Source organism: Mus caroli, chromosome 1 (assembly GCF_900094665.2).
Source record: "Mus caroli chromosome 1, CAROLI_EIJ_v1.1, whole genome shotgun sequence".
Taxonomy (NCBI): Eukaryota; Metazoa; Chordata; class Mammalia; order Rodentia; family Muridae; genus Mus; species Mus caroli.
In genome coordinates, this window is record NC_034570.1 from 66,693,802 (window position 1) to 66,710,215 (window position 16,414).

The window sequence follows — 16,414 nt, forward strand, 5'->3', positions numbered from 1 at the left end:
TTAGGATACAAGCCTCATGTGGTTCAAGCTGGTTCCAACCTGAAAGCCTCTTTCCTGCCGTCTTTACTCTCATGGTTCCAAAAAATACTATGCAAACTGTGAAGGGATTGAGCAATTAAGCAATCCTATACAGCTGCAATAACGACAGTGACCAGCATGGCAAGGTATCTGCAACAGTGCAATAGTGGCACTCACATGATGTCTGCAACCAACGGTTGTCTGATTGTACTGAAGGCCCACCAAATAGGAGGAAAACCAAGCCTGGTACTGGAAACCTAGCCAGCTTCCTGAGATCAGGGACCAGATAGACCTTAGAAAATAATCTACTACCATCACTTTGATAGATCAGCAAACTTCCTAACCACATTCTAAATCTTATCCTTGTGCCTACAGGTAGGTGTAGCAAGAAATGATTTTTATAAGGAAAACATGTCAAAATCCCATGAGATTAAATTCCCCAGTGCTGTTCCATCTCCATGTAGATTATACATTTATTCAGTGTGAAATGGAAACTGCATGTGCAGATTCTTTTGATGAGTTAAGAAATTCCAAACTCAGGCTGAAGAGATGACTGGCATTCTAGAGGACCAGGGTTCAATTTCTAGTACCTTCATGGCAGCTTACAACTGCCTGTGACTCCAGTTCCAGGAAACCTGATTCTCTCTTCTGGCCTTCACAGGCACCAGGAAGGCATGCAGAACACACAGCATCCATCAGATAAAATACCTAGACATATAAGATGAGATAAAATAAAATAAGATAGAGATTTAAAACTCAAAGGGGGATCCATCCCATAATCAGCCTCCAAACGCTGACACCATTGCATACACTAGCAAGATTTTGCTGAAAGGACCCTGATATAGCTGTCTCTTGTGAGGCTATGCCAGGGCCTAGCAAACACAGAAGTGGATGCTCACAGTCAGCTATTGGATGGACCACAGGGCCCCCAATGGAGGAGCTAGAGAAAGTACCCAAGGAGCTAAAGGGATCTGCAACCCTATAGGTGGAACAACATTATGAACTAACCAGTACCCCCAGAGCTCATGTCTCTAGCTGCATATGTATCAGAAGATGGCCGAGTTGGCCATCAGTGGAAAGAGAGGCCCATTGGTCTTGCAAACTTTATATGCCTCAGTACAGGGGAACACCAGAGCCAAGAAGTGGGAGTGGGTGGGTAGGGGGTGGGGAGGAGTATGGGGGAGTTTTGGGATAGCATTGGAAATGAAAATGAAGAAAATACCTAATTATAAAAATAGTAAAAAATAAAACAAACAAGCAAACAAAACCTCAAATATAGATTTTTTTCAGAATTAAAAATTAATATTTCTTTAGCAGCCATTAATTTGTTATTTCCCCATATTTTCATAAGATCAATAGTTTTTTTGTTTTTAAGCTTTGAGTTACATCATTAAAATTTATTAAAAGACTTGAAAGTTGCGGATTGGGAGGAATACTATTTGCTGAATATCTTATTAAAGATAGCAACTATTTTTTTAAAAAGGGAATATGATTAAAATGTGGAAGGCTTATGCATTAAGCATTTCCTACAATTTTAGGACACCTATAGGATTTTTTTCTCATTTCATTTTTCATATGTAGGGTTTTTCATTTTTTTCATTTTACATTTCTTTAGTTGTGTCTGTATATGTATGTGAGAACATGTGTAGGCACACCACAGAACACATGTGCAAGTTACAGAACAACTTGTGGAAGTTGGTCCTATCCTCCACCATAGGGGTACCCAGTTAGATGCAACTCAGGTCATCGAGCGAGCTTGGCAGCAAGCATTGCTTACTCAGTGAGCTACTAGCCTGGCTTGCAGTTTCAAGCACTTTTATAATTCAAAGTACAAAATAAAAGAGAGCATGCTTAGTGCTATATGAACGTATCTTAATTTACTTTTAAAATGTAGCATCAGTTCTGACACAAAGTTATGTAGATTGATATGTATAAACAGAAATGCTTGTACGTTTGACAGTTACCATCTCTATTTGAAATGTTGAATTATTGGATGAATAAGTTCTTAAGGGTTTACACCCCCTGCCCCCAGGTATAAGCATATTTTGTTTCATTGATTGCTTCATTTAATAAGAATACTGCTTTTTTTAGAACTATGTTTTTTTTTCCTTTAGGGGGGCGAATCTTCAATTTTTTTATTGGATATTTTAATTTATTTACATTTCAAATGTTTTCCCATTTCCAGGCCTCCCCTTAGGAAACTCCCTATCCCATCACCCCTTCCCTTGCTTTTATGAGGGTGCTCTCCCACCCACCCACCCACTTCCATCTTCCCACCCTGGCACTCCCCTACACTGGGGCATCAAACACTCTCAGACCCAAGGGCCTCTCCTCCCACTGATGTCCAACAAGGCCATCCTCTGCCACAAATGTGGCCAGCATCATGGGTCCCTCCATGTGTATTCTTTGGTTGGTGATCCAGTCCTTGGGAGCTCCTGGGGGAGGCGTGGTCTGGCCTGTTGACACTGTTGCTCCCTCCATGGGGCTGCAAACACCCTCAGCTCCTTCAGTCCCTTCTCCAACTCCTCCATCGGTGACACCCCCCCCCCAGCTCAGTCCAATGATTGGCTTTGAGCATCTGCCTCTGTATTTGTCTGGGTTTGGTGGCTGTATATGGGATGGATCCCCAGGTGGGGCAGTCTCTGGATGGCCTTCCCTTCAGTCTCTGCTCCACACTTTGTCTCCATATTTCCTCCTGTGAGTATTTTGTTCAACTTTCTAAAATGCACTGAAGCATCCACATTTTGGTCTTCCTTCTTTTTAGACGTCATATGGTCTGTGAACTGAATCTTGGGTGTTCTGAACTTCTGGGCTGATATCCACTTATCAGTGAGTGCATACCGTGTGTTCTCTTGTGACTGAGTCACCTCACTCAGGAGGATATTTAGAGCCATATTTTTATTCTTTACCAAAGTTTATGTTCGTGTCACTACTGCCTGAACAAATAATTTTACCTTCAGTGTTAAAATTTTTGACTGAGTTTAAAGATTTTTACAATTTATGCTACATTAAGCTTTCAAAAACTTTCATCTGTTCCCATATACTGAATTTAAAATTGAGTCTTGGTTTTGGAATTCAGAAGCACATTCAATTTTGTATTTTTGTCATCTAAAGATATCCTTTACATAAAGCCAGCATTAATGGTTTGTCGGGTCTCTTTCCTAGCTGTTGAAACCGATAGGTTAGCCAGTATCTTTTGCATCTTCATTTATTTATTTATTTATTTATTTATTTATTTATTTATTTCACTTAGAAAACTCATTTGATCTAAATGAAAGGCCAGAGTTCATAGACGTGGACGCTCTGTAGCTGTGTGTAAATTTACAGTGTGGGGTCATAGCCTTTTATAACTACTATCTAATGAAATGAATGCTGGCACTTTCTCCACAGTGTGCCTATTTCTTCCTGTTAAATTCCTTTTTGCTGGGTAGTAAATGCTGGCAAAAATTTTGTACCAATTACATGTTCACTATTGAATTTTTAGAGAAAATTTAATAAAATTTCACTAAGCATACACTTATGCTTTTCTTTAGAACTTGATGCTAGAAGAAGTTATTTGAAAATAGAGTCATACAAAACAGCAACAAGAATGAGTCTCAGCTTAGTGTACAAAACAGAAGAGCAAGGGACAAACTGCTACTAGGGCATGCTTTGTTATGCGGCTGCAGCGTGCACCTCCTGTTTATATTTTAAGCATGTCTAACCCATCATTTCCCATCCTCCACAGGGCTGACTTAAATCATGGAAGCCGTGGGCACTTTGTAGCTTTAACATATCCCATTGCCAATTGGCCACAGACACAAGTGGTTATCAGCAACAATGGAACCAAATTAGAGATGGCCCCAAATGTAATGGTGATTTCATTTCTGCTCCCCCCCCCTTGTAACATTGTGAAATTCATGGGCACTTAGTAGAAATGGCATTTCAGGTTTTGAATTTTGATATTTCCCTAGGCTAGTGATAGACACTGCAGTATTGTATACTTAGCAGTAGAAATAGCTGCACACAGTTCCTTTGGGGGTTCTCACAGCTGTGAAGGCAAACAATGGAGAAGCTCTGGCATGCCAAGTCACTGGCTGTGCTATTGGGTGGGCGGAGTGTGTTAAATGAAATTTTAACTTGCAGTATTTTCAATTTTCAAGGGGTCTAATAAAGCAGAACCCCAATGCCACTGAGTGTGATGGTTAATGCTGACCTTTAAGTTGATGGTAGCTGAAGTTACCTGGGAGGCAATCTCTGGGCATATCTGCGAGGGAATTCTAGACTGGATAACCTGAGGTGAGATGACCCACCCTAAATATGGTGTGTGATTCTTTGGACAGGGGTCCCGTGTTCAGTAAAAGGGAAATGTGATGTGCTGGGTAGTTTTATGTCCAGCTTGACACAGCAGGAGTCATCAGAGAGGAGAGATGCTCAATTGAGAAAGCGTCTCCATAGTATCTGGCTGCAGGCAAGCCTGTAGGACATTTGCTTAATTAGTGGTTAGTGTGGGAAGGCACAACCCAGTGTAGCTGGGCCACCCCTGCTTGGCTTCTGTGAGAAAGGAGGTGGAGCAAGTCACAGAAGCAAGTCAGTAAGCAGCATCCCTCCATGGCCTCTCATCAGCTCCTGCCTCCAGGTCCCTGACGTGCTTGAGTTTCTGCCCCAGTTGCTTATGATGGAGAGCTGTTTAATGAAAGTTGTGAAATAAATTAAGCCTTCCCTCCCTAAGTTACTTTTGGTTATTGTGTTTCATCACAGCAATAGTAACGCTAAGACAGTAAGCAAAGCGCAGGGCTCATCTATCTCGGCTTCCTGACTGTGGGCACAAGACTACCGGTTGTCTCATGCTCTTATTGCCCTGGCTCCCCTGCCAGGATGGACTGTGCCTTCAAACTGTGAACCTCAGTAAACCCTTACTGCCTTAGTTTGCTTTTATCATGACAACTAAAATGGTAACTTTACACTAACAAAACACCTGGGTTTCCACCACTAGGACTCACAGCTAGGAGGTGCGTTCTCATGTGGCATATTTCTTTTCCAGGATGGTAGATGCTCAAACCATTGGATCTAGAAATGATAGGGGGTAAGAAACCATTATCACTGCTAGTATTCCTCCAGACTTTACCACAGGCTTTAGACACAAACATCACATATACTCTGAAATGGCACCATGGCAAATGCTAGAAGCATAGTTTTCCAAACCAATGCTACTTGATTGAAATGCAGCAATTCACATAAATCTTTATTTAAAATGGAGACTATTGGAAAGAACACACTGGCTATGGAATGGAGGCAGTAGATCTTTATGTCCCACACATACTTTAGTAAACAGTCCTTTGTGAATAAACCCTGGTGGACCCATCCTATTTTGAGTGTACCATCTGTTTCCTGTTTGGTCCTTGGTGGATAGAGTAGGAGGAAAGTCTTTTCCCAATATATTTTTATATGACAGAAGCAGATTGCAGAATATAAAAGCCATATGATTTGAATTAAGTATGCTTTATATTAAGTATGCGTTATATTTTTTATTATAGCGAAGAAAGAATTCCTGGAGCTGGTTATCTCAAAACGTCACTTGCATCCAGATGGTAGGGTTACACGAGATATTCTACTGAAGATAATGGTGGGGATTATGGTTCTAGTAAGCAAATAGCTGAATTATTTTTACACTCCTTTGCATGAGGGAATGGGACTTGAGAAGTGTGTTCTGCCTGTCTACCATGTCTCTTATCTACTGCCATTGGTATATCTCAGCTAAACTGTTTCCTGTTCCCTTGTGTGAGAGGTCATACTTTAGGGAAATCTTCCTCCCGTGTTAGCTTTCAGCTGTTGTGACAAAATACTTGAGGGAAACAACTTAAAAGGAAGAGAGAATTGTTTTGGCTCATGGTTTCAGAGCTTTCAGTTTATGGTCACATGGCACTGGGCCTACGGCAAAACAGAGATCATCATTCCAAGGAGGTGATTGTCAGTGAACGTGCTTGTTGCTGGGCAGTAAACAAAGCGAGGGTCGGGTCCCCATATTCCAGCCAAGGCCATTTTCTCAGTGACTCTATTTCTTCCCCATAAGACTTACCTCTTAAAGGTTGGACAACCTCCCCAAACACAGCGGCACAAAACCTTAGGGGGCACATTTCAGATCTAACCCATAGTCCTCCTATAGGATTTTCATGGCATGGGGGGGCTGGTACCTGTAGGTAATTCCTCTGTGATATTACCCAGGAGTCTGACTGCTGGTCATAGAGTATATTTAAACATAATCTTGATTTGATTGAGAACTCTCAGGATCTCTTATACAATGACCACATTAGGTCCTCATCCAGCTGTTTTTGTTTTGTTTTGTTTTTTTGCAAGCACATCCTCACAAGAAACTTGTGTTTTCCCATTTTCTCAGGATGTCTTCTGATTCTGTGGGTATATGTTGATATGTTGTTATTTCATGTGTAGGTCTATAAACAGTTATAAAACAAATTGGTCACCTCCTGCCCTCTTTATGCTTTTGACCCTCTTTTGTGATTGCCTGTTCATATCACTTGCCAATAAAAAGAGATTTACTTATTCACTTATTAACTATTTCAGTGTGTGTGTTTGTGTGTGTTTGTGTGTGTGTGTTGTATGAGTTTATGTGCACCCTGTGCATGAAGAACTCTCGAGGGCCAGAAAAGAGGATCAGACCCCTAGAACTGGAGTTACAGGAAGTTGTGAACCAGTGTGGGCTGCTCGCATCTGAACCCATGACCTCTGTGACAGCATCAAGTACTATTAAAGGCTAAGCCATCATCTTTATAGCCCAGTTTACCCAGTTTTAAACAGGGTCTTCTGTCCTCTCCTTCTTGGTTTTAAAACATTCCTTTTATATTCCTTTTGTCATTAGGATATTTGATTGTCTCTCAAAGGCTCACGTATTAAAGGCTTGGTTACTATGATGACACTATTTGGGAGGTGGCGGAGCAATGAGAAGTGAGTCCTAAATAGGAGCTTCTTAGCTCATTGGGGACATGCTGTCAGAAGGGACTGTGAGACCTACCACAGTATATTCCTCTTGCACTTTCCTACTTCGAATCCAAGTGACTTTGCTCTGTCATACATTCCTGTCATTATGTGTTGACCCACCCATGGGCCCCAAGCAACGGGAACTACTAATGATGGGTTAGGATCTCCAAAACTTTCCACTTAAAGGAACTCCTTTTTTTTTTCTTTGTAATTTATCTCAGTTGCTTTGTTATAGTGACAGAAAGCAGAATAAAGCACAACCCCCAAAGTGTACAAAGCACTGTATAAATGCATGACTATTTTTCATTAAGCACCATCAGCTCACACTGGTCCAGAGTAGATGAGGGAAATGAAAGTTTGATGGAGAGGTTGGAGTGCAGCAGAGGCACAGACTTACCTGCGAGTGCAACCGGACCTGGTGCTATCACCTGTAGCCCTGCGTTGGGAATAGATGTTCTGTAAGCAGATCCTTTTACCCACAGGCAGATGAGAGCAGACGTCAGTTGCCAGCGACACTACCTCTTAGAGTCACAACCAACCTTGTTATTAGGGAAATATTTCTAGTTTGACCTACTAGAAATCATTTAAGAAACAAAGATGAGCTCTAAATGCTTGGTAAAAATGGGCTTCAGTTGAGCCTCAGTATGTGTCAGTCATTACATGTTGTTCTCACTCGTTATAATCTGATCACATAGGTGTTAGTACTACATTTATTTTACATGTGTGACATGCAGGTTTGGGGGGTTTAAGTACTCTTCTAGGACCACATCACTAAGGTCCGTGAGATCCAAAATTTAAACCCAGGGAAGCTTAAAGAAATATATTATTGAAAGAAAAAGCTTCATCACAATTCTTTTGTCAGAGTCATGCTGCTATATTATCTCTAAGAATATAATGAACAAGATTTTCTATAGCAATAATAGAAAATCAAAATTTTAAGAATATGGACTCCAGTCACGTGAACTTGTGAGGGCAGAAAATAAATAGAGGGCAGAAAATAAATAAAGATCAGGAAGCTGATGCTTCTCATGCAGTCCTACGTTACCAAGGTTTTATGGTGCTGAGAGGAGAACCTGGACTTTCTGCCTCTGAATTCAGAGGGTTTTCCTCTAATCACAAAAGACAAGTGTGTGACTGTCTGCACCCCATAGCCCGCCAGTGATTAGTCATGCACAGGGTGGCTTTAAATAAGTGCAAGGGTATGCTATTATCAAAACTAGATTTATGACTTGGGGTATTTGAGGTGAAGTATGAGAAGAATAGAGGTGATTTTTCATGTTCTTAGAAGGACTCTTTTGTAAGAAATAAATTTCTTCACCCCAGTCTTAGGAATAACTACTGTAGCATAAGGTATGGGCGAGAAAGGAGGGGAGAATATTAAGAAGAGTATGTGTGTGTGTGTGTGTGTATATATATATATATATATATATATATATATATATATATATATACACACATATATATACACATATATATATGTATATATATTATGCATGTGAGTATATATGTATACATACATATAGATACACATATGTCCATAGATATTTATGTACATGTATTTGCAGTTATAAATGTAGGCTGTGTGTATATATGTGTGCATACATATAGATACACATATGTACATAGATATTTAGGTATATCCATTTGCAGTTGTAAATGTGAACTTTTAAGTATTTTTAAAGCAAAGAGAAAACCAACAGAAGTCATATTTTTGAGTAGAAACTTTTTTCGTTTTTGAAACAGGAAGTCAGGAGGAAAGATGACTTTCAGTATTCTTAAAGCACCAGGTGTGGGCAGGATGGAACACAGCCCTGTCAAAACAAATGCGGTAGGGGAGGAGAACCCAAGTGAACAGAATGCCCATGATATAAGACCTGAGCTGATCTTAAAGGCACAGTCCTACAGTCCCAGCTATATAGGGAATCGAAGCAGAAAGATCACAAATTCAAGGTCTGATTGGCTTACAGTGCACATTTGAGGCCAGTTTGGGAAACTCAGTAAAATTTTATTTCACAATAAAAAATATAAATTATTTTTCTAGTTCCAGCCATTTGCCTGCAAAACTCAGGATGTCCTCATTCTTAATAGCTGAGTAGTACTCCATTGTGTAAAAAACCACACTTTCTGTATCCATTCTTCTGCCATGGGACATCTAGGTTGTTTCCAGCTTCTGGCTTTCACAAACAAGGCCTCTATGAACATAGTGGAACACGTGCCCCTGTGGCATGGTGGGACATCTTTTGGGTATATCCCCAAGAGTGGTATTGCTGGGTCTTCAGGTAGATCTATTTCCAATTTTCTGAGAAACCTCCAGATTGATTTTCAGACTGGACCCCAGAGATCTCTCAGATACTGGAACACCAACCAGGCAGCATACACCAGCTGATATGAGGCTCCCAATGCATGTATAGCAGAGGACTGCCAGGTCTGGGTTTAGTCAGAGAAAGATTCACCTAACCCTCGAGAGACTGGAGTCCTTAGGGAGTTTAGAGGTCTGGTGGGGTGGGGTTTGGGGGTGGGGACATCCTTGTGGAGACAGGGGTGTGGGAAGGAGGTATGGGATGACTGGGAGGGGAATAAAATCTGGAGTTTAAAAGAAAGAAAGAAAAAAGAAAGAAAGGAAGGAAGGCAGGGAGAGGGGGAGGGAGGGAGGGAGAGAGAGAGGGAGAGGAGAGGGGGAGAGGGAGAGAGGGAGAGGGAGAGAGAGAATGCTGTACAGACCTGTATCCAGATCTGCTGCTGAACCATTCATGAGGGCCAAGATCCAGGGCAGCCTAGAATCCTGTCAGTAGAGGGATGGTAAAGAAATGTGGAGTGTCTATACAATATGGCTTTTATTCAGCCATAAATAAGAATTGAATTATATCATTTGTATTAAAACAACTGAATATCATGTTTGATGAAATAAGCTTCTCAAAAAGAAAAAAATATATAAATTATTCTGGAAGATTTAGCTCAGCGGTAGAACATCTAGGTCCTAGGTTCTAACCCTTGCCCTGCTAAATGAATGAATGAACAAACGAATGGAATTAAAGAACTGGCATTTCTATAAAGGAGGGGGACCTGTCCCAGGATAAAAAGGCACCAAAGACAGAAACAAGTCACAACAGAATAGTTGCTATATCTATGGGAAGTTTAGTGCCACATAATATTGACAGATGCTCATTGGATTGAAGAGGTTGAGAGTATGCTATCTATGTCTGGACAGTGGAAGAAAGTGGTGACCAAAAAAAAAAAAAAATCAGGAAAAGAGTGGAGGTGAAAGGGGACATGAAAGTGAGGCTCATCTGAAAGACAGAGGTGCTATCCTCTAACCCCAGGTTTGGACTATTGCAGAAAAAAACTCAAGAATGTCCTTTAAGGATATGAAGGATAATGAAGTCTTCATGTCATTGGAAGTTCCCTGTTTCTGCCAAGGTGAGGAAGATGGGAAGGGGAAGACCCATCAGAGCACACAGCTGCTTACTCTAGCCTCCACCTGCCATAGGAAGATTTCAGAGATGCTCATTAGAGGCCAGAGAAATGCAAAGCAGGTTGAAGAAGTAAGCTGCCTAGTCCAAGAGAGGCCAATGGAAAGAATCCAAAAATAGAACCAGAGGATCCAGTTCCAGCAGGAGGAACATGAGGGAGACAGATGAAGTGGGGAGCACAAACCCCTTGGGGAAGTGGGTTGAACTTAGGCCAGCAGGGTGGTGGAAAATAGCTTATGATGCCAGGAGAAAAATGAATTGAGTGAGAGGCCATGGGAGGGTGGGGGAAGAGGGCATAGTGCAGGTCCCGCAGGAATTGGAGACAGAGTGAGAGATGATGACTATTCCAGCTGTCCAAGATCCATTCTTTTGATTTTGTACTGGCTGGATGAGAGTCTGGATGGGAGCTGAGAGTGGCTATCAGGGATAACAGAGGGTGCTGGGGAGGGTGAGTGTCAGGATGCTTGGTGCCATGGGGCAGCATGAGTGATAGATAGCATTGTCTCTCCTTCATGCTTGTCTCAAGAGTGAGTTTCTTTCTTATGTTTGCTGTCTTCAGAGATCAGATTCAAGACCAGACTGTGCTCTGGGAAAGGGTAAGATAGACTTAAAGACACATGGTAGCAAGGGCCTCTGCACAGCCGTCCCAAAGAAGCGCTCCATCTATGTCATGACCTTGGGAAGTGCCAGACAGATAGGGTAGAGGCAGATCTTTGGCAAGGGTTGGCTAGTGACCAGAGCTTTCTGCATTCATGGAGTTCTCCATACTCCTGGTCCTGTTCCTTTTCAGCTATTATACATAGTGGCTGTGCCCAGGAGGGATGCAGAGAAAGTCCCAAGGCAGTGCCCAGGAAGGATGCAGAGAAAGCCCCAAGGCAAACTGGGTCAAGTATCAGTGGTGTTCTAAACCCCTCCCATTGTCCTCCAGCACTTCCAGGAAATGAAGGAGGAAATAAAGAACAGAGAGTGTGTCACTGGGTGGTGGGCCTTGGGATTTCAAATGCTCAAGCCAGGCACTCTCTCTCTCCCTGCCTCTCATTGCTGCCTTTGGACTCAGATGTAGAACTCTCAGCTACTCTCCCATATCATGTCTGCCTGCATGCTGCCATTTACCCCACCATAATGACAATGGACTAAACCTCTGAACTATAAACAAGCCCCAATTAAATGCTTTTCTTTGAGTTGCCATGGCAATGGCATCTCTTCACAGCAATAGAATATTGACTAAGACAATTCTTCATTCTTCCACACACCTGCACATCCTAGAGGATAAAAATGCCCTAGTATCCAAGGCTCTACCTGGGATACTATGCACTGCACTTGTATTATGTATTAAGACTTTATATCATGTTCTTTCCTTCATTCATTTTAAGTCTGTTATTTTCAAAAACTCATCCAAAAAAGCAGTACAGGTAGATATGATATAGAAGGTAAATAAGAGCAAACAAATAAATAAATAGATAGATATAACATGATAAAGGTACAAGACCTGAAACTACATCTGGAGAAATTGGGCTGAAACATATATTAGACTGCTCTAATTAAGACTTATGAGCTGGACGAATGCATTGCTAAAGGTAGCTGCAAGATTTTCTCTTCTAGGACTTAGAAAGAGGAGATGCTGGAGGAGGAGGAGGTGCTGGAGAAGGAAGAGGAGGAGAAGGAGAAGAGGAAGAGGAGGAAGCAGAGGAGGAGGAGGAGGAAGTGGTACAGGTGATACAACATAGATTTCTCTATTTGGATTGAGGTGAGGTGGCGGTTATATTGTGCGACAGGGGCACAGGTAAAGTAATTGTGCAGGGTCTCCCAGGAGGAGGACTCATAAAGTTGATACCTGACACTCACTCCTGCATGACGATTTTCTCCAAAGAAGAGACTTTCTTTTTGATGCTCTTGTTTGAAGTGAGAAGAAGTTCGAAGCCGTGCCTCCTCCCTCAGCAGTGGGCATAGCCTTCTAGGAAGTATTTTAGAAACTGAAGAGACCAATAAACAATTCTTGCTCTTCAATCCAACTTTTATTGCTCTGTAGTGTGTTCTGGTTATATGCTGCTGTATGTGATTTGCCCAACAGTGGCTTGAACCATTATGTAACACTGAAGCTCCTAGTTCTCTGAGTTGACTGAGTTCAGCGGTGGGCATCTCTCTTGAACCCCCTCATGATGCTCCAGTCTTCTGAAGGTCCAAAGGAGCTAGTCATCAGAGTACTGCAGGCCCGTGGCTGCTCTCAGTGCAGATTGTTGCCTGGAGCTCAGCTTGACTGTCTTCAACAGTTTCCTCCATGAAGCACTATGGCTATTGTCTGCTATGTCTAGCACCTTCCTGGGGACAGTTAGAAGTTTGAGTTCCCCTAGGATCCTATGTATGTCTTTGTAGTACCGATACTCCTCTCTATTACAGGACTCAGGATGTCTGTGCAGGATTCCAAGAGGCCAAGCAACAAGCGAGCAGAGGATTAGCCCCATACTTGCTCTCTTTGTGTCAAGGCTGTACTACTCAGATTCAAGGAGAAAGAACAGAGATCTCAATTGCACTTTTCTCAAAATACCATGTAGTAGAGTGAATTAAAGCGCTATGGAGGAGTCAGATGAGAAAAATGTTTCAAGCCACATTGGCACTTGAACTATAAAGTTAAAAAAAAAGTCTTAGAACAGTTAAAACAGTTAAGTCAAATGAACTGCACTTTAGACTAATCTATTATTTATCTATTTACTTATTTACTGAATAGACATTTATAGAGGCATCATTAATGTTAGATACTCATATTTAAAAGATATTATACTCAGTATAAAGTATTGTAATTTATACCAAAGGCTACATAAAAATAACACTACAAAGATATGATATTGTTGGCATAGTTATCCTGATTCTGCATGGTATCAGGCAAAAGAGGAAAGAAATATTTATCATTAATAATAAAAATAGATGAAAGTTATGGGACCCAGTGGCCAAGTTAAATAAGTTTCTTTGGAGGGAATCTTTCTTGTGGGCATGTGTACCTTCATTTCACATTATTTGGAAGCAATGGTGTATGTTCAAGACCCCTGAGTTCAGCTGAAATTGCTTAGAGGCCTTGAGAAAACAGTATCTATAATTCATGTTTCTGGACCAGGACTTTTGAACATGTCCAAAGGAGTCCCAGTGGGAAATGAGGTTGCTGAGTTAAAGAAAGTTGCCTGGCTATTGCTCAATGAGACTATTATAGGCCTACTCTAAAGAGAAGACACATCTCTGAGAAGAAACAGGGAGATAGACCACAACAGCAGTGGAAGATAAAAACACGGCTGGGTAATGTAAGAGGCAGTAGAAATAGAGAAGAGGCAAGGACTTAGCTAAGCTTAGATTAGCAGAATCAATTTTAAGAGCTGATTTAATTAAAAGCAAGTTTAAAAAAAAGCCTAGGATTTTTGGCTAATTTGTCTTTTTTTTTTTTTAATGAACAAACATTAGGCAAAGCTTGGGGAATTCTGTGGAAGAGGGGGAGGAAGAATTGTAGGAGAGAGGCCAAGGAAACAAGAAGGAAACCAACAGTATCAACTAACCTGGGCCCATAGGGCTCACAAAGACTGAACTGCCAAGCAGGGAGTCTGTATAGGACTGACCTAGGCTCTCTGCACATATGTTACAGTTGTGTAGCTTGGTCTTTATATGGGACTCATAACAGCAGGAGCTAGGGTTGGCTCTGCCTTTATTGTCGTTTTTTGGGATCCTACTGGGCTACCTCATCGAGCCTCAGTGGAGGATGTGCCTAATCTTTCTGCCTCTTGATAGCCAGAGCTGGCTGATATACATGGGAGGCCTCTCCTTCACTGAAGAGAAACAGAGGAGGAGGAGATGGGGGCAGGGAGGGGAAGAAGGACTGGGAGGTAAGGAAGGAGGGGAACTTCGATTGGGATGTAAGTTAATTAATTAATTAAAAAAATCGAGGGCTGAGAATACAGCTCAGTGGTAGAATGCTTGTCTAGCACAAATGAGACCCTAAGTTCAGTTCCCCAAATTGCAAAAAAAACCACTGTAAGTTGAGGATTGGCTAAGGCTCTCTTGGTAGAGTACTTGCCTAGTATGTGTGAAGCTCTGGGCTCCAACCTTAGTACTGCATAGGGCATGATGAATGCCTGCGCTCCCAGAACATAGGAGGTGCAGGCATGAGGATCAAGAACTAACTCAAGGTTATCTTCAGCTTCAGAGAGAGTGCAAGGTCAGCCCGGGCTACTAAGACCTCATCTCAAATGAAATGAAACAAAACAAAAGACAGAAAGGAAAGATGAAATCCTTGAACTGGATTCAGTGTGAAGATTCAGCTATCGTAAACCAATAGATCCACAGAACGCTTACAGAAAAGACAATGGCCCCTGGACGGTTGGCAGAAGAGTGTCTTTGGTGCTGCTTGCCATGGGAATCAGACGAGTCAGGCTAGTGATGGTTCCCAACCTGTGAGTTGTGACCCCTGCAAGAGGCAAGGACCCTCTCTCAGGAGGTCACATTATCAGGTATCCTGCATGTCAGATACTTACACTACTATTCACAACAGAAGAAAGATTACAGTCATGACATAGCAAGGAAATAATTTTTGAGATTACTACAGCTTGAGGAACCTTTATTAAAGGGTCGCAGCATCAGGGAGGTAGAGAACCAATGCTAGAGTCAGGCTGGAGATTTCTGAGCAAAAAAACCGCTAATGGAGAGAGAGGGAGCCACAGCCAATCCTCAACTCACAGTGCGTTTTGCAGCTCTGGGAATTCAATGTAGGGTCTTACAAAGCTAGACAAGCACTCTCCACTAAACTGGGTCCTTAGCCCTCCCCCTCAGCTTACCTTCCTAAAATGCTGCTTCCCCAGCAGAGTGGTTCTCTAGTTCCCATCATCCCTCTGCCTAAGAATCTTGTCACAACCTAAAATACATTCTCTCTTCTTCTGATGCTTAGCCACCTGCCAAAGCCTACTTGCACAATGAAGTTCCCTGGCCTATCTTAAATGAGCTCCCAAATCCTGAGCCTGTTCATTCATTTATTAGCTGATTTAGCATTCAGATTTGCTCTTCACATTTTTAAAATACCTCATTATTTCCCAAGCACTGGGCATGCAGATTTAAGACCCATTCTGGACCCAGAAGGAGTTCGGGTATGAAGACATCTCTGTTGACTCTCGATTCTCACAGGACCCCCTTGGTGAGCAGCAGAGGTACTACCTAGCTACCCTCATGTCCTCTTCATGTTGTTTCATAAATATGCAAAACACTTTCATCAAGGATGGTAGCCAACCCCCCAACCCCATTCTCTCAGGCTTACATAGAGCAATATTCCTCACACTAGTTAAAATCAAACAGAAAAGGAAGCCCCTGCACCCATGTGCGCTGGTAGCAACAAGTGTGGTGGGCAGAGAATGAATGGGCAGTTCCAAGGACAATATGTTCTGTTCACGAAGCAGACTGCTCCCTGTGATCTCTGGAGACCCAGATGGGAGCAAACCCCATTTCAAATCAGGGTGGAGGGCACTGTGGAGGAAGTCCTTGGGACACACTGAGAGGACAGGCAAGTTAGCATGTGATGTGAGCATCCAGCCAGGGGCAGAGGGTACCAGCCCTGGCTCCACTCACACAAGCATCCTGGGCAGGGAACGAGGTTCAGTCTGGCCCCATTCTGCTGTTGCTGATCGCTACTGGAGGAGGAGATTCCATCTTGACCAGCCCTCTTCTGGTTCTGCCTGGTTATGTAAGGTCACCCAGACAGAGAACGTGCTCTGGAGCACACATGGTCCCATCTTAAACACAGTGCACTTGGACTGGAGAGGGAGTCGCAGCCTTGGCGCTGGCCCTAATGACTTGCATGGCTCTGGGCAATCACTTTTCTTCTGGTTCTTAGCTCTCCCAACTGAAATAGGTTAGTCATTTTGTTCAGTGTGTGTGTGTGTGTGTGTGTGTGTGTGTGTGTGTGTGTGTGTGTGTGTGTGTGTGTG